Source organism: Ambystoma mexicanum, chromosome 11 (assembly GCF_040938575.1).
Source record: "Ambystoma mexicanum isolate Mex_15411 chromosome 11, UKY_AmexF1_1, whole genome shotgun sequence".
Taxonomy (NCBI): domain Eukaryota; kingdom Metazoa; phylum Chordata; class Amphibia; order Caudata; family Ambystomatidae; genus Ambystoma; species Ambystoma mexicanum.
This window is the reverse complement of record NC_090934.1, coordinates 1312156472-1312177051: the sequence shown is the minus strand read 5'-3', so window position 1 is coordinate 1312177051 and position 20580 is coordinate 1312156472. Positions and strand designations below refer to the sequence as shown.

The 20580-nt window shown below is 43.4% G+C and overlaps 1 protein-coding gene across 4 annotated transcripts in view; it reads right to left on the bottom strand.

Annotated features, from left to right (window-relative positions):
- Window positions 1–20580, bottom strand: part of DMXL2 (Dmx like 2) — a 2950233-nt gene that overhangs the window by 1091878 nt on the left and 1837775 nt on the right. The gene's annotated exons all lie outside the window — the stretch shown is intronic.

The window sequence follows — 20580 nt, the reverse complement described above, 5'->3', positions numbered from 1 at the left end:
AGACTCCCCTCAAACAAAAGGTTGCGTATCGCCGCTTGGCCGCCTCGGACTCCTCCCTGGAATCCCTGTCGACGTAGAACCGTGCGAAGGTGTGCATGAACCTCCACGTAGCAGCCCTGCAGATGTCAAGCAGGGGTACACCAGAGAAAAACACTGTTGTTGCTGCAATGGCTCTGGTGGAGTGGGCTCTCGGCCGGCCTGGCAGAAGCCTGCTAGCCAGTCGATGACAGTGCATGATGCAGCCAGAGAGCCACCTGGAGATGCAAGCCTTCGATAGGGCCTTTCTGTGATTTACACGTCCAAAGTTGATGAACAACTGAGTAGTCTTTTGAAAATTCTTCATACGTGCCACATAGAACTTCAAGGCATGAGCGATGTCCAGCAAATACAAGGCCCTTTCCGCTGGTGACGACGGATTCGGGAAGAAGACAGGTAACACCAAAGGTTCGCTGAGGTAGAATTCTGACGGTACCTTGATGGCATAAAGGTGGGGTGTGTAATTGTAATTCGTTATTTATAACGCACTTAATACCCGGAGGTTTCTAAGCGTGGACCCGGGGATCTAACCTGTTTGGCTCGGTCGTCTTGCTTCTAAGGCGAGCACGTTGCCCCGGAGCTTTCCTATGCAGTACCACCCTTGAAGCTTGGAAAGACAGGTAAGGCTGCTTGCAAGAAAGGGTCTGGATCTCCCTTGACACACCTGGCCGAGGTGGTAGCCATGAGGAATGCTGTCTTCCACAATAGAAACCTGAGCCGGACTTGATGCATAGGTCCAAAAGGTGCTCCCAGGAGCTTAGTTAGCACTACATTGAGCTGCCAAGCTGGGGAAGGAGCCTTCCCTGGCAGAAAAGTCCCGATGAGTCCCTTGAAGAACTACTTGACAAGTCTGTGACCACAGCGAATGTCTACCCGGAAACCTGGTGTGCCCAGATATGACGGCAAGATGCACCTCGATAGAGGCGTGAGCCAATCCCGCCTTGGCCAAGGAAAGCAAGTATGGTAGAGGTTGCGGGGCTGTGACACAAAGAGGGGTAATCTTCTGAGTACGGCACCACACAGAGATGTGCTTCCATTTATGGCCATAGCACTTCAACATTGACGAGGCTCTGGCCCTGATGTCCTTATATTCTGCGTGTAAAGCATAACCTCCAAACTCTAGGGCTTCAGGAGGTTCAGCAACTCCGGGTTGTGGTGCAGAATCCCCCCGCCCTCTCTGGTTAGGTCTAGGACCAGTGGCAGCCTGATGGCAGCCTGATGGGTGCGGTCACTGACAGACACAGTAGGTCCAGGTACCAGATCTGTCGCAGCCACACTGGGGCGACTAGTATTATCTCAGAGTGGCACTGTCTGAGTGTGTTGATCACACGTAGGAGGAGTGGAAAGTGTAAAAGGTTACAGGAACCGTCCCTCCCACGGGAACGAGAATGCGTTCCCCATGCTTCTCGGCTGAGGGAACCTGCTGGGGAATTTCTGGCACTTAGAGTTCGCCGCCGTCACAAAGAGATCGATCTGGGGTTGGCCCCATTTGTCAAACAGAAGGTCCACCTGGTCTTGGCGAAATTCACACTCATGGAAAGAATGTAGGTCCCTGCTGAGCGAATCTGCAAAGTTGTTTGTGACGTCCACCAGATGGAAAGGGAAAATGAACATTTCCTGATGAATGGCCCAGCGCCACAGGTCCTGGGTCTCCTTGAAGAGTGCCCGCGAACGGTTCCCTCTTTGCTTCTGGATGTAGAACATAGTTGTGGTGTTCTCTGTGAAGATCCTTACCACCTTGCCCTTCAACAATGGTAGAAAAGACTTGAGGGCCGAGAATACGGCCCGAAGCTACAGGACGTTGATGTGGAGGCCCTTTGTTCCGGTTGTGAGAGGCCTCTGGTAGGCAACTGTTCGGTGTTGTCCCCGCAGCCTTCTAGAGAGGCGTCCGTGGTGACTGTCTCTTGGTAAGGCAGGACCTCGGAGTCCCTTGGATGAGATGCAGCCATACACCCCACCACTATCGCCCGACGGAACTCCTTGTTGAGGGAGATCCTGTCTGAAAAGGTCTCTGATACTTGCATCCACCTCACATCCAGGAACTCCTGGTGAGGCCTCATCTGAAGTCTACTGAGGCGGACGAGGCTGATGCAGGAGGACATCATGCCCAGCAGCAACTTGATGGCCTGCACCTTTGCCGTCTGCATCGATGACAAATGCTGTACTTTCCCTTGATTGGCTGCTACCCTCTCCTCCGAGGGGGATGCCAAACACGTTACTGTGCACCCAGAAACAGCACGTTCTGAGATTGCGTCAAGCAGGAATTTGGATAGTTCATTGAGAACCCCAACTCCATCAGCAGATGTTCGATCCTTGATGTGTGCTTGCACGCCAGTGTGAGAGAGATTGGGATCGCACAAGCCTATCATCCAGGTAAGGGTATACGTGGATGCTCTGCAGACGAAGATGCAACGCCACTGGGCCAAGCACTTTGTAAAGACCCTCGGAGATGATTGTAGACCGAATGGCAGAGCCTTGAACTGTTAGTGCTGACCCTGGACCACGAATTGTAGGAATTTGTGGTGTCTCTTGTGAATGGGGATGTGGAAATAGACATCCTGGACATCCAACAACTTCAGAAAATGCCATTCCTCCAGCTGGCCGAGCACATGTTTTAACGTAACCATCCAGGACTTTGGGGACTTTAAGACCTTGTTGAGCCGATGCAGATCCAGCATTGGCCTCCAATCCCCTGTTTTCTTTCAAACCAGAAAGTATCTGGATTATACTCCGGAGCCGCAGAGGGGCTGGGGGACAGGTTCTATTGCCCCCTTCTTTAACATGGCACTCACCTCTTACAGAAGCTGTAAGCTGTGTTCTTGCCGCAGCACCGGTGGTATACAAGGACACCTGCTTTGGAACTCCAAGGTTTTCCCCTGTCCAAGAGCGTCCAACACCCATCTGTCATTAGTGATGATCTTCCATGCACTGCCTAACTTCGCCAGCTGGCCCCCACTTGGATGCAAATGTGGGGGCCGAGGTCACGGCCGGTTCAGGCCTGCTTGGGGGTCGGGTCCTGCTCTGACACTGTCCTCCACTGCCTTGAGAACGACCCCTGTATTGTTCTTGAGTGGAGGAGCATAAAGGCTGTCAGTACGGGGTAGTAATTCCCTTGGAAGATCTGCCAGGATTTCCTGTGGATGAACTAAAGGAAGACAACCGCCATTGTTGTAGGGTTCGCAGGGAGCGCGCTGTCTCTGTGTCAGTCTTTATGGCTTGTAAAGACTGGTTGACGTTCTTGCCGAAGAGGTTCTCACCATCGAATGGGATATCCAGCACCTTAGCCTGAAAGTCCTGGCAGAAGTTTGTTGCCTTCAACCATCCTTGTCGACAAAGAGGCACGCTGTTCCCCATCTGGTGGAAACCTGTGTTCTCGATGTCATCTGCCACAGAAATGGCATGGTAAGAGGCCACTTACCCTTCTTGAAACAGTTCCAGTGCCTCAGCCTTCTTGTCCTCAGGCAAAAATTCTAGAACAGGTCCCAGTTTGTACATTAGTTCCCAGGCATATTGGGGCAAAATGGCTAGGGCATTAGCTGCCAGATTGGTAGAGGCTGCTATGTAGATTATTCTCTTGCCCATTGCGCCCAACTTCTTCCCCTTCTGGTCTGGAGGTAGCATGGCTGCTGATGATGGGTTTGCCAAGTGCTTCCTGGCTGGGGCCCGAGATCAATGGGTCGGGCGAAGGCTGAGATCTTAAGTATCCAGGAGCTGAATCTGGAACTCTACTTTTTCTCCAATCTGTCACGCTTGGGCGGGCCATACTCGGGTTCTTCATTAGCGCCAAGCCCTCCTCCCAGATATCATCCATGAAAGGAACAGACATGATGGTCTTTCTTCTTTACTTGCGCCGCTGGTACAGGAACCCTTCTTTCTTAATTTCCTTGTGTACTAACTGAAACATTTCAGAGGCCCTGGACATCATGGAATGAAGGATCCAACTTTGTCCGGTGGTGAGGCCCGATGGGGGGAGGGAGGGGTCGTCCGCGTGTGGTGTTTCCCTGTCAGCTGGCACAAAATCAGCGTCCTCGTCGGTGCCTGTAGCAGCTGTGTACGTGCCTGTGTCCGTGTGCAGAGTCGGGGCTCTGGGTGGAGTCGGGTTGCGATGCAGTGGCGGAGGAGTCGGGTGACGTCGAGAACCAGCACCTCCCTTAGACTTGCTCTTCAGACGAGGAGGGCTCAACCTCAGGGGCTCCTGAGGGTTCTGTGTGGCCATAGGCCCAGGTTCAGGGGATATTCTCTGCTGGATCTATGTGACCAGTGTGTGTAGAGTCATTAGAATATCCAGTGACACGTCCCTCAGCTAAGGGCTGAAAGGAATCAGTGGCGTTGGGTCAGGACTGGCATGCCTCCTTTTTGCATGCAGGGGATAAAGGCTCACCGCCCTCAGATACCCCTCATTCGTGGTCTGTATAGTAGTTTTCAGGCAAACAATTGTTGTCGTCGTTGAAGCTTGAATACATCTGCTCCAGTTTCCCTGGAGCAGCACGTTGGTCCACCTCCCTTGGAGATTCCATTGGGGGTGTCTTGTCCTCTCCTTCTCCGGAGGCTTCTAGGCTGAAGTGGTCACAGGGCCTTTCCCCAACCCAGGGGTGCCTGCTGTCTTCGACGCTGCCTCCGCAGCTGTATCACGCCTCAGTGGTAAGGACACAAGTGGGGTGGCCATAGTGGGTACCATCTTCACAGACCCGCTCTGTTGATTCTTTCATCGTTGAATCCATTGACAATGTGCTGGTCAAGGCCCTCGTCGATGGGGCAGTCATCAACTCGGTTGACTTGGAAGGCTAAGAGGTCAGTTTTGATGGGTCCTCCCCAGACTTCTCCCTCGTCGGGTTGTCTGCTGATAAACAGAGTTTGGACAGGGTTAAGGACTTTCTCTTAGAAGAGGCCCCTTTCATCAGCAGGCTCACTGTGGAGACTGATGGTGATGGCGAACACGCTCGGCTGGATATGGGATCCGCAACAGCACCGAACCCAGCGGAACCAGCGCCACAGAGCTTGGACTTCTCTTGGACCACCGCGGACGGGGCCGTTCTCAAAGGATCTCGACATCCTCCCGGAGGGAGTTCGCTCCTCAGACAGGCCATTCCTGTATGAGGCATGGCTGCCCGGAGGCCAGGTCAAGGGCCTTGCTCGATTTGAGCCACGTTGCCAGCCTGCTTTAGAGATCTTTCTTTGTTTTCTTTCAGAAACCACAACACACCTCACACCGCTCATCGTTGTTGGGGAGAATTCTCTAGAAAGGCTAATTTCCCTTAGCTACTGAGTCCGTCGGCAGCTTTGCTGGATTTATAGGATTTATTTTTTTCACCTGGTAAGAGCGTGAGCCTTTTCTCCCACTCTTACATGTATTTTACTGTGTGTGTTTAAATGTTTGTGTTCATAGACTGTGGAGCCTCACCTTCTCCACAGGCATTATGTTTTACTGTGTGTTACACAGCACCTTCAGTGCAGTAACACTGGGTTGTCTTTTAGACTTCCCAACTCAGACTCCATTTTCTGGGACTGACTACTGTCTCCCATAACATATAAAGTTACCATTAACTTTATTAGCTTCTGTAAAACCACAGACCCAGTACAAACCATCTTAAATGGAGTACTGGAAAGGGTTAATAATTTTTCCCTTTTTGTCTGTTTCTCTTGGAGCATTGTTTCGCTCCCTTTTCATCAAGACTTTGCTGGTGGCAGTGGTAACTACTCTATTTTTCCTACCGCGGTTATCTTAAATAACCCTGGTATTGTTTTAGGCTATCTTGGTAGCCTCAAACTTAAACCCGCTAGACCATATATGTTTTATTATGGTTCTGGCTGGGTTTATTCGCCATTTCTTTTTGTAAAAGTCTTTCTCGTGTTTTACTCTGCGCGACAAACCAGGTTTGGTTCCTTTGTTCACTGTCTTTTCGCAGGCTTCTACACAGAAGCCCTCCTTAGGCGCCTGTATGTCTAGGGGTCAGGATGGAAGACCCCTACCACGACTGAACCGCCCGGTGAAGCCCTGCTGCAGGTCAGAAACCTCAAACTCCAACGACAGAGAAGTTCCTCCCGGAATCTTCTTCCCCTGAGTTGGTGGGACCAACCAGTTCGCCCAAACTGCAAGCCAGGACTCCCCCCTCCCCCCCCCGGTCAAATTCGCTGTACAGAGCTACAGTGGGCCGGATAGCCAGGAAGGTCGGACCCTGCTTGGGTTTTAAGGAGCGCACCTTTTATTCGTTTTTGCTCTGCTGCTGGTTTCTTCCCTCGGTAGTGCAGGATCCTCCAGTCTTCCTACTTTGTGTCAGTCCGACAGTCGCTTCAGGAACAGTGAGCCTGCAGGAACTACCAGGAACTCCGACTGAGCTACAGCTTCTTCTCCATTGAAAGGCACTGTTCAAATCCAGTTGTTCGTTTCGTTCAGCCGCGGTGAAAGTGTGTGAAATCCTTCTCCAATCCGAGGGCTTGTCCTTCTCTACTCTTTAACCTATCTTTTCTGCCGACCAACTTCGTCTGGAACTCTTGGCAACTACTTAACCGCAAACTACCCTGAACTGTGTGATCTTGAGCAAAAGACTTTTGTCCTATTGACTTTGGCCCTAAGCCTTATTGATCTGATTCTATCACTGTAGTTCCTCTTTCTAGATTGCCCTGCTTAGTTACCTGTTGGTACTGTTCAATTTCTGCCTAACCTTGTCTTTCCCTCCCTTTTACATTTCTGGAGTGCCATTTTGCTCTCACTTCATTTTGTGAGCTTAACTTGTCTGGAACCTATTGGGAGTGGTGTGGTGTATTAAGAGTGTGATTTTTAGACTGCTTTACTTTAGTGAGATGTTATACAACTGATGTGTAAATAAATGTATATTCTTTTACTCAGAAAACTTGAGTCAGTGTTTGTTTGAATCATAGTAATTGCTGTCCTTTATGTAACTATTGATACTGCTCACTTGCTCTTGAGATAAGTCTGGCTGCTCAGCCATCGCTGCCACTTTTAATGTGTAGTACAGGCTTGTACCAAAGGTGAATTTGTACTGTCACTTGCAGTCTTAATTGTGTGTGGTGTTCCCAAAGGGTACTGCATATAATTCTGCCTAACAATCGTGGTCCGGATGCAGGCAATATTAGCATCTAAGATGCCGATCTTCCACTAATATGTTTCTTAATCCACACACACTTTGCGCAGAGTTTGAAGAGGAGCCTGCTTTTCTTCTTCTCCTCGGACATGGTAGAAACGTGCAAAGTAGGCCAAAGGCCGGGCCTTCACGAAACTTTGATGGACGATCAGACGTTGGATGAAGATCTTCGCCGCAGTGGATTTCCACTGTCGACAGCTGTCCTTTGCCAAAAAGCGATTAAGCAAAAAATCTGTCAAATATGAAATTTCTATTGAAAAATTTGAAATGCAGAAAAAATACTCAAAATGAAGATGGCCACCAGGGGTGGAGCTTAGGTAGAGGACTGTCATTGGATGGGGCACTATGATCGAGAGGACAGGGATGTTTTAGAGGAGAAATACAGTTTTAAAGTGAAAGTGAAACTGTGTTTTCTTTTACCAAGTATTCTCAGCCTGACGGGGAATATTCATGAGAATGTGAATATTTGCCAGACCCATGCTGGAGAAGTAGGTAAAATACAAGTGACAGTGGGCAGTAGTAAAACCAGTTTAATTCTACAGAACTATTGATAGGCATACCCCCCAATCCATATTAGAACAGTAACCTTTGGGGGGAGTAGAGAAAGTCAGGAAGTTCCAGAGGCAGTCAGTAAGCCTGCATTTAGGGAACCCTCACTATTCCAAGTCAGAAATTAGGTAGTAGGTGTCAACAAACAGTAGCACTAATTGGGGTTATGGATGCCAGGACAAGGGACATGGCCAGGCAAGAGAGGGATGGCCCTTGGCCCCGCAAAAATCTCAATAGAGACCCTAGAACTGTGCAGAGACCATGTGAGACAATATATAGAATGTCAATTGTCACATAAGAAACATTATCAGTGCTTTCAGTACATTTTATATATCATCTACACATAAATTAGTATCCTCATAAATATATCCTAGAATGAGATGAGAAAAAGCACATCTCGTAAAGTTTAAAATGAGTTGTAATCCAATGGGTCAATTATATTGCTTGTGATATTTCGCTATCATGGATTAGCCAGAAAAAACAAGCAAAGCCAACCGCAACATTTGGCATACCAACGACAAATAATCATAAGTAATTGAAAGGATAAAATCACTGATTTTTATCCTTTCCAAACACAGGGCATCAAATTGGTTTGGATTCAATGTTTTTCAATTGGTACCATCACGACCTTCATTCATTGATATGTAAACGTATACATTAGAGTCCCTGTTGACAGCCCGTTGAGTGGTGCGTCTCAAAAATTAATTTAAGCATTAATGCAATTTAATGTACACATTGATCAATTGTACAGAGTGCTATTCCTAATGGCACAGGCATTTCCATCAACTCATTAATCTGCTTAAGGGAAGCATCTTTGCATGCAACATGTCCTTAATGAGTAGTCACCACTGGCTGTGCTACTATCTCAGAGCACTACACTGAATGCCCTTTTACGATCTGAAATTCTGAAATCTCAGCTCAGCAAACTTTGATTTCTCCTCCTTGTATGTTCATCCCATCCAAGCTTTCCAGGAAGGATTTCTACCTTTCCCCAACCCCCTCTTGGATACAATGGAAAAGTCTTTGATTCCTGGGTGATCTAGCATCTCAACTCTCAACTACAAACTAACACTGATACAAAATGTAAATCGTTCCTTCTCCAACGGCTTTAAAAAGAAAAAAAAAAAAAAGCTATCAGCGTCTCCATTTTTTATCTTGCAACCGAATTAGTGAACAGATCAAGACTAGACTATGTGGTGAGTTGCCTGAACTCCCCATTCTAGCACGTTGAGTGGCAAGCCAATAGAGAGTAGATTGGCCCAGCCTCTACTAGATATGCCTCACCAAAGGTGAAAGGAAGAAGGCCTGCTACTTCCCAAGAGATGTTGCAACACCTCAGATCGCTGGATGAGAGCTTGATCCACAGAACTACATTTCTCAAGATGCCCTGCAACACACACCCACAACCTAATAAACAGACAATATTTAGATCCAAATAAAAATTATATAGTCTGCAAACATGTGGGGTTGCTAAATTGAGAAAAAACATCCAAGTGTTACCAGAGATGAAGGAGAAGAGAGAAGGCTCAAATGCGCTGCTCTTCAGTGATGCCAGTGCGATACCAGCATCAGCAATGCCAAGATGTGGAATCCTGTAGGAGGAATTTCCATGATGGTGCCAAATGCCATGCTAAACTGAATTCCTTAGAGATCGTTATTGGTGATTATCAGAATTATCACATAATTACTCAATCCAAAGGACAGAAGGATAGTTACACAATGAAAGGGATCAAGATAGGTTTAGGGAATAACCAAATCAGACCTGAGATATCCAACTGAAAGTAGGAACAACCTTTCAGAAGCCAGACTGGAAGACAAATACTTATTGAGAAAGTATAAAATGTGCTGTGAAACTTCATAAGAAGAGAGAATCCTGGAGGAGGCACATGCAGTTCATGCTCCCATGCCCAAGGTGGAGACATCTGAAGGAAGGATCCCAAGGAGAAGTGGGGCCAGGAAAAAGGCTGTAAGCCTCTGATAAAAATTAGAATAACCAGACTGGAAGCCTCCATGCCAGGCGGCCCTAGACAGAAGCGTTAACCAGGACCTGGCAACAGTGCTCTCATGGCTTGAATGAATTGGAAGGCCAATATCCTCCCGCCCTCTACCAGTGACCCAAAGGTAAATTGGAGAGAGATTGGCCCTTCGAGGGAGGGTGCAAAATGTTGGCTGCCTACACAAGGACTCTAATGATGCGGAACAATACCCATTGCACCTGTTGAGAATCCTGAAAAGATAGCAAAGCCAGACAGGACTTTCAGAGAATATGAAACAGAACCAAGGCCTAGGTGAGACCAACTGAAAATCCTTAGACAAATCAAGGTCCAGTTGGAATCTGTTGACAGGGGCGTCATTTAGCGGTCTCACTTGCTACCCTAAACATTTCTTTTTTCAAAAACACTTTTCTTTTTTTAAACAAATTGTAGCTCCTGGGCTGTAGCCAATGTCATGTGGCTATTGGAGCAGTTTGTCTTTCTGGAATTCCATACAATAATTGCTACACTCATTAAAGGTTTATTTCAGGCACACTTCAGGGGTGAGTCACTGATTTAGCCTGTTCTTAAACACCCCAAATTCACAATGACAAAATCCTCCAAAAAGCATTTAGAGTAGAATAAGCATCCATTTGGGACTGTGTATTTTACTTTTTGCAAGTTGCAGTTCTAGCATGTGTTTTTCTTCTGGTAAATATGGTGATCCATTCTTGTGTGAAATGTACATCACGTTACAGTAATATTGTAACCATATTTTTCATAGTCTACTTAGAAACAATGCTATGTGATGCCACTTACTGTTTTGTCAAAGGGTAAAGTGTCATGTTCCATCGCTTCCTGTGATGTCACTTTGGGGTGTGGTCAAATGCCATCACTTTATGTGATGTCATCAGAGGTCAATGGTCATGTGATGTCACTTCCACTACCCCTGGCATTTTGGTGAAATTACGTCCCTGTCTGTTGACAATCCTTAACAGAACGCAGGGCTAGGAGGAATCACTTAAGAAAGCTGAACAGAAGAAAGGTCCAGGCTGGAGCTCTTAAGAATCTTTAAGCCATCCAAGGTCGAGGAAATAACCCTCAATCAAGCTAAGGTGTTTGAGGCACTGTTTGAGAAACCTTTCTCAAGCCAAGGTATCAGCGAGACCTGTTGGGACCCTTAAAGGAGTCCGGGGATAGGTCTTGAAAGAGCGATGCGAAAGAAGAGAGACCAAACGGCAAGCAACTGATTTCGGACAAACCTTGAAACTTTTCTGTAAGAACAGGGGCGTCTGGAGGCTAAGGACTCATTAAGGTTAGGTAATGGAACTTTATATTGGCCATCCTTTTGAGAGAATGTTCCTTTGTAAAATAGGGCATCTCCAGGAGAGACAGAGGCTTAGAGTAGGGAATGAACTATACTGGTTGGAGGGACTAGAAGCTCCTAAGGTGTCAGGTACCTGTCCAAAAACCTCACTTTATCTTATATTGACCCTGAACAGTTTACTTTTTTTTTCCTTTATTGTTTTTGGTGCGTTTAAACCTTTACAAAATTTACTCAAAATGTACACAGAATTAAAATCCATTGAATTGAAACTTTCCAGAGTATCTCTTACCCATACCTTAAACATTTTCTAACCAAATCCTTACATTACTGGGTCAAAAACATTGACGTATTCATACTAAATTACATGTGACTCTCAGATACTCACTGACACGTATTTTGAAAGCTATAGAATTACCATGCAGCATCTCATACCAAAGATCATCTCTGTTCACTCTAGCAATATCATTCACGAACAATGAGAAATATTCAATTCTCTGCATCAAAAGTTCCAGACAAATCATTAACAAATGAATTAATGATTCATTTACCCCATTTATCCTACAATGCCTACAGAATTTCTTTTCCTCAACATTTTTAGCTCGTATATTATGGATCTCAAAAGTATTCAATACATTAAACCTGAATCTCATAGTTGCGTTCCTAAAGACTCTAGAAGGATATTTTTCTATAAGTACAGATGTGAGTTTAAAATCACCACATTATTTTCCAACCAATCAAATGCTTTTATAAGTTCTTTGACCTTTCCGGGGTTCTTTATAAGAATCTCGATTGATAGCCCCAGATCGACTAGATTTTTATCATATACTCTTTTGAGGTCAACCATAAATACTCCCTCCAGATCTTTCCCTAAATGATGGTACAACGTATTTTTTTCAGATACAAGACATTTCCGCATTAGCGATATCTTCTTCCAGCACAATACTTTTTAATGATGGCAAACCCAACTCATATCGTATAATTTCCATAGGTATACATTTTGGAATGTGGCTCAATACCTTACGCCATACACATGCTTCAATTGTTTTCAGGAATGGTACTAATTCGCCTGGACAGAACTCAAGACCAGAAGACAAACGTGGGATAGCTTTCATACGATAGACTAGTATACATGGTGTTAGTGTAAATTTCCCATATTTTCTTTCTATTATTTTCATTTGATTTGCAATGACGGATGCCTTCGCCTTAAGGTTGTTTTTCATGAAACCAAGTGTATGTGCACTGGTATATGTATAACCCAGGTATCTCAACACTGATTGATTTTTTAACTTTTTGCCAACACAGGACAGTAAGAGATCCTTGTCTTAACAATTTTGGACCTGTGTGAAATATCACTGTTTTATTCGGGTTTATCAACAGTTTCCTTTCTTTAATGAATTCTTCAAATGCCATCCTCGATAGCAGCCATCAGGCACGAACTTGGACTTCTCTCACTTGCAGCCTCAGTAGAAATAAGTCAAATGCAACTTTTGCGGAAAATCTTAATTCCTGACAACTTGGCGATATACAAGATTGTATCTTGTGAACTTCAAAGCGGCAGATGAAAAGCATTAAACATCTGGAAATGCAACTTGGACAGTAGATTGAAAGAACTGGCCTGTTCTCACGAAGGCTTGATCACTAACCCCGAAAGAGTAAAGACAGAAATGGGGCTCGGTGACTGGATCACTACGTGCAAAAAAGCAACTGCAAATCGACTGCTGACACATCTTCCGCCATCGACCAATAAACTGAAAGTACCACTAGCATACAGCTCTAAATTCCTGAACAAAGCTCTACAAAAATCGTTCATGAGACTACGTTTGAAATTACTTCCTACACGAGAAATCCGTGCAATCTGTGCACTTATAGTGTCAGACAAATGCAGACGGTGCAATGATGTATTTGAACCGGAAACAATAAAACATCTATTAATGTACTGCCAAAAGACCGGCCATCTTTGGATTTCATATCTAACTCTGCTTTTTGGCAATTCCAAAATCAGAGAAAAAGAAACCTGGTGGTGTCGATTGATATCAGGAGAGACACTCAGATATACCATAGCGGCAGTTACAATTCTAGAAGCAGCAATGAAAATGATCACACCCCAAACGACGCCTGTCCAAGGGGCTGACCAAGTGGTTGCCCTTCGTCAGACAAACTAGTGTAAAACTAGTGGAAAATCTAAATCTTGATCGCCTGGACGTTCCGTCATCGCACTCTGAACCTCAGCTTTGCCTTTTTCATGCATAAATGGCAAAGAACCTTGTAAAAATCTTATTAGATTACAAACAAGAATAAAAAAAGAATAAAAAAAGAATTTAAAAAGAATTCTTCAAATGCAGCTATCATTCTTTGTAGACCAACCTTGGTTCCATCAAACAACAAAAAGTCGTCTGCATACACAACCCATTTTACATTTGTCCTACCTATCTTCAGTGAGGAGAAGCCACTCAAGTCCAATAACTTTCCTGCTTGAGATACATATAAGTTAAAGAGAGTTGCTGCTAATCTGCATCCCTGCCTCAAACCATTATGTGTCTGAATCCGCTCTGATAGTAATCCTGTGTTGTTAAGGCGTACCCTCATTGCTGTTTCAGAGTATAACATTATAATCAACTCTAATAGTCCTTTTTCAATCCCTAGATCATTTAACGTCTTCCATAATGGACTCCTGTCCACCATGTCAAATGCCATAGTTAAATCCATAGAGGCTATATATAAGGATTGCTTTCCTTTCACTTTGCAGATTTGCTACAATTAGCCCACCCACATCTGTTCCGATTGAGCGTCTAAAACTGATTTGTCTTAGATCCTATATACAGTAAACATCTATCCATTTGTTCAGTTCCTCTAATACAATTGCTGCAAAGATTTTGGATTCCACATCAGTCAGCATGATACGTCCATAATTCAGCGGCAGAGGAGATTGCCTTTTTTGAAAATTAATAAGACATATGAAATTTTCCAAGATTCTGGGATCATTTTCTCTCGTATTATACCACTAAACATACAATTCAGCCCGCATTGCTGCATTGTGTTTCATTGTAACGTATGATAAATTGTTTGGACCTGGAGTAGTTGAAGCCTTAACCTTCTGTATCTGACATAAAATATTCGTAACTGAAATATTCAATGACCACACCAGATTAGTGTTATATTGTACTAATGAGTATTCGTCTGGACACCTATATAGGTTCTCAAAATATTTCACCCACACAGTTTCAGCTATTGGATTCATTGTCAACTGCATCTGTGTAACTTCAGTGCCATTAATAACAGACCATTTTTTCTGGGTGTTACCTCACTCCATAGCAGATAGCATTTCTTCTCCATCTTTTTGCACCATACTTGAACAATGCGATAATAGCCAATTTATAGATTTGTTTACAATGCTTTTTTTTTATGATATCTTCTGGGTCATGACTTGTTTTCTTTAAACTACGCACTTCTTTTCTCAGTTGTGCCTTTCTCATTTTAACTTCAATATCAAATGAATGGGCACAACTTTTGTAGGATTTTGCTGAAAAGGTTTCATAACATTAGGCAAACAACTTCCCCAGAATATATTTCCATTTTCCATTCCAACGAGTGTGACATATAATCATGGTACATCAAGGTGTTCATTTTCTCTAGATTACGTGGAGTCCACTTAACTCTAGTACCTGATACACTAACCTCAACACACTCTTCACAAAAAACCTCATCTTTCATTTGTTTTATCCATGGAAAGTTTGTTGATATCATGGCATGGTCACTTTCATCAAGTCTATGCACTTTCATGTTACATATAACATCTTGAAATTGGTTACTCACAGATATGTAGTCCAAAATTGAATTAAGACCTCTAGCGTGCCATGTTGGAATATTATTAAACTTGGGCTGGCTACCCCAGCTATCCATAAATTCCAACCATAGACTCCCTCTATATGCTTTATTGGATGCTGCGGTCTGTCAGGCCCTGTTATTACCAGGATCCATGCAGCATCCGTTTTATCCATGTTACAGTCCGCATTCAGATCGACTGATAACAGCAGTGATCCGCTGGGATATAAATCCAGCCACTCACTACGATGTAACAACTCAAACAAGTTTATAAGCTGTTCGTTATTGTGTGTTGCTGCATTCAGTAGATATTCATTAACATTATATCAATTTTCGGACTTTCTGATATTATTTTGAAGGTTCCAATTATTGCACAATCCAATATCAGCTGTTCGTTTACCATTGTGATATTAGTTTGACCGATAAGCCAATGCGAGTCCACCACTAGGGCGACCAGTTAATCCTTTTTTCGCCTTCATTTTTATAACACTTTACCATCCCACAACAAATTTCCTGTAGCCCATGTCTCTTGTAGTAGCACAAAATCATGCTCTACCAATAATTTCACAATTTTATTATTTGCAAATAAATGTGAGCAACCTCTCATATTCCAGGATATAAGGCTGTATGGTGTTTTCTTGCTAAAGTGTTTCCTTCAACAGTTTTAATTTCTCTATTGATTCTTTCAAAGACACATCAAGCCACCTCCACTCCTGCATATCAGTCAACTGAGCCCTTGCTTCTGCCATAGGCACCATTCCAACCTCCTTTCCAGCTTAGTCCTGTGACCCGCTTGTTTTCATATCGTGATTTACTATGTCCTGTATATTTCCTTCTGTCTTGCTAATATCTACCATATTACATGTTACATCTCGGCATTGCATTACATCAAAACCTATTTTCTGCAATGCTCCAGCCTCCTTCAATATCAATGCCCTCACCAATAGTGATGCTATTATTAGCCTGACATAGTCAAACTTTTCATTGTGGATATAGTGAACAAGCTGAATATCAGCAGATGTCATCAAACTCAGTTCCTCAATGTCACTATATAGGTTTAATAGATAATGCCTATGTAAAGCCCTTGGGCCACCTTAGTAGAACACATATTTCTCAAGACTAGGCTCTTTTGGGTAAACTGGACGTCGGAGATTCTCTGGAGCCATCCTCTCAACGCCTTTATCCCAGATATTATATCCGGGTGACGTGTTATTCTCGTTCCCATCACTTTGCATTTGGATACTACTTAATGCTCCATGGACTGAATACTCATTGGTATTTACCACATCATACATTTTGCTGTTTACCCTCTGACTATTTGCGATATTCTCGCAGTCTATTTTGTCTTGAGTCAGATATACTGGGTAACAGCTGTTTTGCATCATTACGTTTTTGTTTCAGAATATGCTCAATAAGTGAACTACCTGGTTACCTGCTTATCATTGCCACATTTTTAGTTTTTTGCACCCGATTGTCATCCCTCCATGTATTTGTATCTTCACCAGACTTTTTACCAGATTGCGTAATCTGTTGTTCACTTACTGAGTCAGTCACACACAACAGTGTCTTTCCATGCTTATTACTTTTGTTAGAATGCATTTCATTTGCTCTATTTAATTTGTTCGAAACCACAGCGCCCATAGACTCTATACAGTCTGTAGGATTTGGCGTATTGGGTCTGGATGGAGCATCCGGATTTTTGAAAATATCAAAGATATCTTGTAATCCTCTTTCCAATGCGTGCAGATTACTATCTATCCTTGCTGAGGTTTCTTTATTCTTCAGTGCTTCTGACAGCAGGGATATACCTTCAGTGTACTCAGATTGTATTACACTACTTATTTCAACTATGGTATTGGCTTCCGTTTGGCTGGGTAATTCAATGGAGCCTAAAACGTTTTTACTGATGGTGTCACTATCTTTACATCCCCTGACATCATCCTGTCTTTCGAACCAAGCATCTCGAATATCCACAGTTCTCGTAAATTTACGTGAGGATGTATTACCAGCCTTTGCACATCTAGCCTGTTTTTTCTTAATTTTTTCTCTTTTTTTGATATTTTTTCAACAAATGTAAGGTGGTCTTCATCACTTATAGGAGTTACACCATCAAGCTTGCTAATGTTAGCAGTTGGATCACTCATATCTTTTTCTTGAATGATTTGTATGTCAGCTCTAGAGGCTGAACAACCAATTTCATTCTCCAAGCATACGACAGAAGCTAGTGTATTAACAATTTCAGCCCTGCTATCTTTCAATAGCTCTTGCACATTTTTTACATCTTCAGAACGTATTTCGATGTTTATTTTTCTAAGTAACTCAGGCAAAGCTATAAATGCCATCACTAATTAATTTAATAACCTCAAATGTGTTTTTAGTTCTTTCAACATCTAAGTTTGTATTTCATTGCAGCATGGCCCGGCAATACAGTTAGGATTTCACAATTGTGTTCATTGGCTCTTTTACTAACTTACAATCATCATTTTGTTCTAAATGTTGCGACAGTGCCAACAATGTAATTTCCCCAGTACAAAAAAAATCGGAGGAGTATCAACATACAAATAACTTCCGTTCTCATCTTTTTCAGCATTACACACTATCTCAATATCTTGAGTCACCGCATCCGTATTACCTTCCTCGGCAAACAAAGATTGAGAGCTTTCTGACAGCTGTTTGTACTTTTCATCAGCTTGTAACCCACTGGTCATTTTCTGCTCTAATGAACACAATTGTGCGCATTCCAAAAGCTCTTCATCTATGTAAGGTGTGCCTAAAAGAGTCACTGCAGCTGCAGGCACCACACTCATTCTCGTTGACATATGGTTCACGGATGCAGCTGCAGAGTTTTATTTGAGCTCATGATTTTCCTCATATACCGCTTACTGTTGTAATTCCAACATTCTAACAGATCTTAACTAGATTTCAGTGGGATACATTTTCCAAAACAAGCACCACAACTACAACATTTCTGATCCCAATTAACAACACCCTATTCCACCCCAGCAGCCCCAATAGACCAAACAGACAACAGGCAACTTCCAAGGCCACTTCGTATGGGCGCGCACGGCCACTTATATATCGTTCACCAACACTTGGGGCGTGGCCTAAATGAATAATAAATATAATGTTGTTTTAGAGCCTTGTTTTACACTTATAAAAGGTGGTGTTAGTAAGTCCATACATATACACATATATATATATATATATATATAATTCAGAGACAACCTCCAAACGGGTTTCCAAAAAAAAAGGATCCACCTTGGTAAATATCATGATCATCAACATCTTAACGGCCAATGTAAAGGAAGGGGCCCCAAAGATCCACCTAGCCTTCATCGACCTATCCAAGGCTTTTGACGAAATCGACCGCAACTTACTGTGTGCCAAACTTCAGGCTTGGAATTGCCCACCACCAGTTCTGGAGCCGATAAAAGCACTTCACGCGGACAACACCGTAAGAGTTAAACTCAGCCAAGAAGGAACCTTGTCCGAAGAGATCAAGATTTCACATGGGGTCAAACAAGGCTGCCCCCTGGCACCAACCCTTTTCATCTCGTTCCTAAGTGACTTCCAACACTCTGAAACCGAAACCAGGTGCTTTCTGCCAAAACTGGGCAATACAACCATACCAAGACTATTATACGCTGATGATATTATCCTAATCGACCAAACTATAATCGGCCTCCAGCGGAAACTAAACAACCTGGCTAAATATATCGCCCAAAAAGTCCTTGTCATCAACAAAAACAAAACCAAAGTTTTGATGATCGAAAAAGCCCAGAACAAAAAAATTGAAGCAACCAGTCTGGTTCCTGGAAAACGAAAAACTGGATCAGTTAAATCAATCAGATACTTGGGAGTTTACCTGGACAGCACAAACACATCTCTAGCAATGCAACGGACCCTATGGGACAAAGCTAAAAGGTTAACAGCGCAAACGCACCTGGTCGATAAAAAGTTATGGCAAATTCTCCTTGACACCCGCGATAAACTTCTACAAGGCCAAAGTTATCCCCGCACTGATCTATGGAACGGAAGTCTCGCTCTCAATTCCAACTAACATTTGGACCAAACTAGAAGGCCTAATTTGGAAATCAGTTCTGGGAGTCCCCAAATCAACCTCGATGGCGGCAATCAGAAGGGAGTTGGGCCTAGTATCCCTCGAATCCATGGTAGATCAAGCAGCCATGAATTTCTTCAGACAATCCATCTTGGACAAGCCCCTGCCAGCCTTTGCCATTATCAAAGAGGAGTTGGACAATGCCAAATGTGCAGCCCTGACAAAATGGAAAGAAAAAAGGAGAGAGAAACTGCTGGAAATAGCGTGCTCAGACAAAAAGCTGAAAGAAAACCCTGACAGAATCAAGAAAAAAATAATTATGACGGATTGGATACGAACACTCGATCTCGCAACAAACAACAAACACCTTACTCACCTCCCTCCGACTTTTAACAAAGTAAAATCTCCAATCAAGTATTGCAAAAAATTTCCCCGACAAAAGAAAAAGAAACTTGCTCTTGAAAGCGAGACTAAATTTGTTACCGACTCAAGAAATCCTCACGATTAGATCCGCCTCAAGCGAAAAGAAATGCCGTTTATGCAAAAAGCCGGCATCAATAGAAACTCTAAAGCTATTTAATACTTAACTGCGAAAACAAACAGAACAGAACAACTTACGTACTACCCTTGTTAGAAAAGCCATGGATGTTCGAAGAAAACGAGCTATGGAATAGACTGATATCAGGGGAATCCACTAGGTGGTTGGTGGCTATGGTGAACATAATTGAGGCAACTTTTAAACAGCTGGGAAATAGCACCCCCTCTCCCACAGTAGAACCCAACTGGACTCAGCCGACGGCGATAGTTGAAAAGCCTTGATGGACTCTCCCCTAACAGTTACAAGATACCCGAAAACGGTCTTTATACTGGAAGTAAGAAGATTTAGTCAAAACGAAGCTGCAGATAAATTAACGAATGATGGAAGCTTTCGATACATTTTTCAGGCTGTGCTGAACAAAATAAATCGAAAAAAAAAAATATATATATATATCTATATAGATATATATATATATATATATATATTCACCAGAAGAGTCCAACTGTATTGCTCGTAAAGTGAAGGTGCAGCGCTCAAACTTCGTGTAATTCAAGAAAAATGGTCAGCAGGAGCAACAGACACAACAGGCCACTTCCAAGGCCACTTCACATGGGTGCGTGACAGTTTACTTTGGAAGAATACATATTGTTTGTTGCTTTTTTCCCCTAGGACCTTTAAGTGCATCTCCAACCCCTAGATCCGGGAAAAACTACTTTAATAAAGATTGTTTCGTTGAACCACTATCACTTGTGTCACGTGTCTCACTACTCGGCAAATCGAAACTATGGTAAAGTTCTACCCACCATCATTCTTATTGCTTCGGTTCTTCCCCAAAAGCTTCTACTACAATGGGCTACTCGAAACCTATCAGGCTCCATGAATTTCAATGTTATGATATTCTGAAACTGTAATGCATAATTTCTGCCTTCTACATAGCTTCTTCCCATGAATGGCTTTCATAGGTTTGATGTTAAGAGTTCTTGGCCTTTTGTGGGTTTTTCATTCGAAAGAACCACACAGAAAGGCTAATTGCTCTAGATTCCTTCAGACAACATTCTTCACTCAAAACCTTGCAGTTTCACCTACAAAGCCATACCACTCCAAGAACCAAGCTTTTTGTAGTGCAGCCTTTAGTATTCTGTGCTTGCGTCCCAATCCTGATATTTCATGCT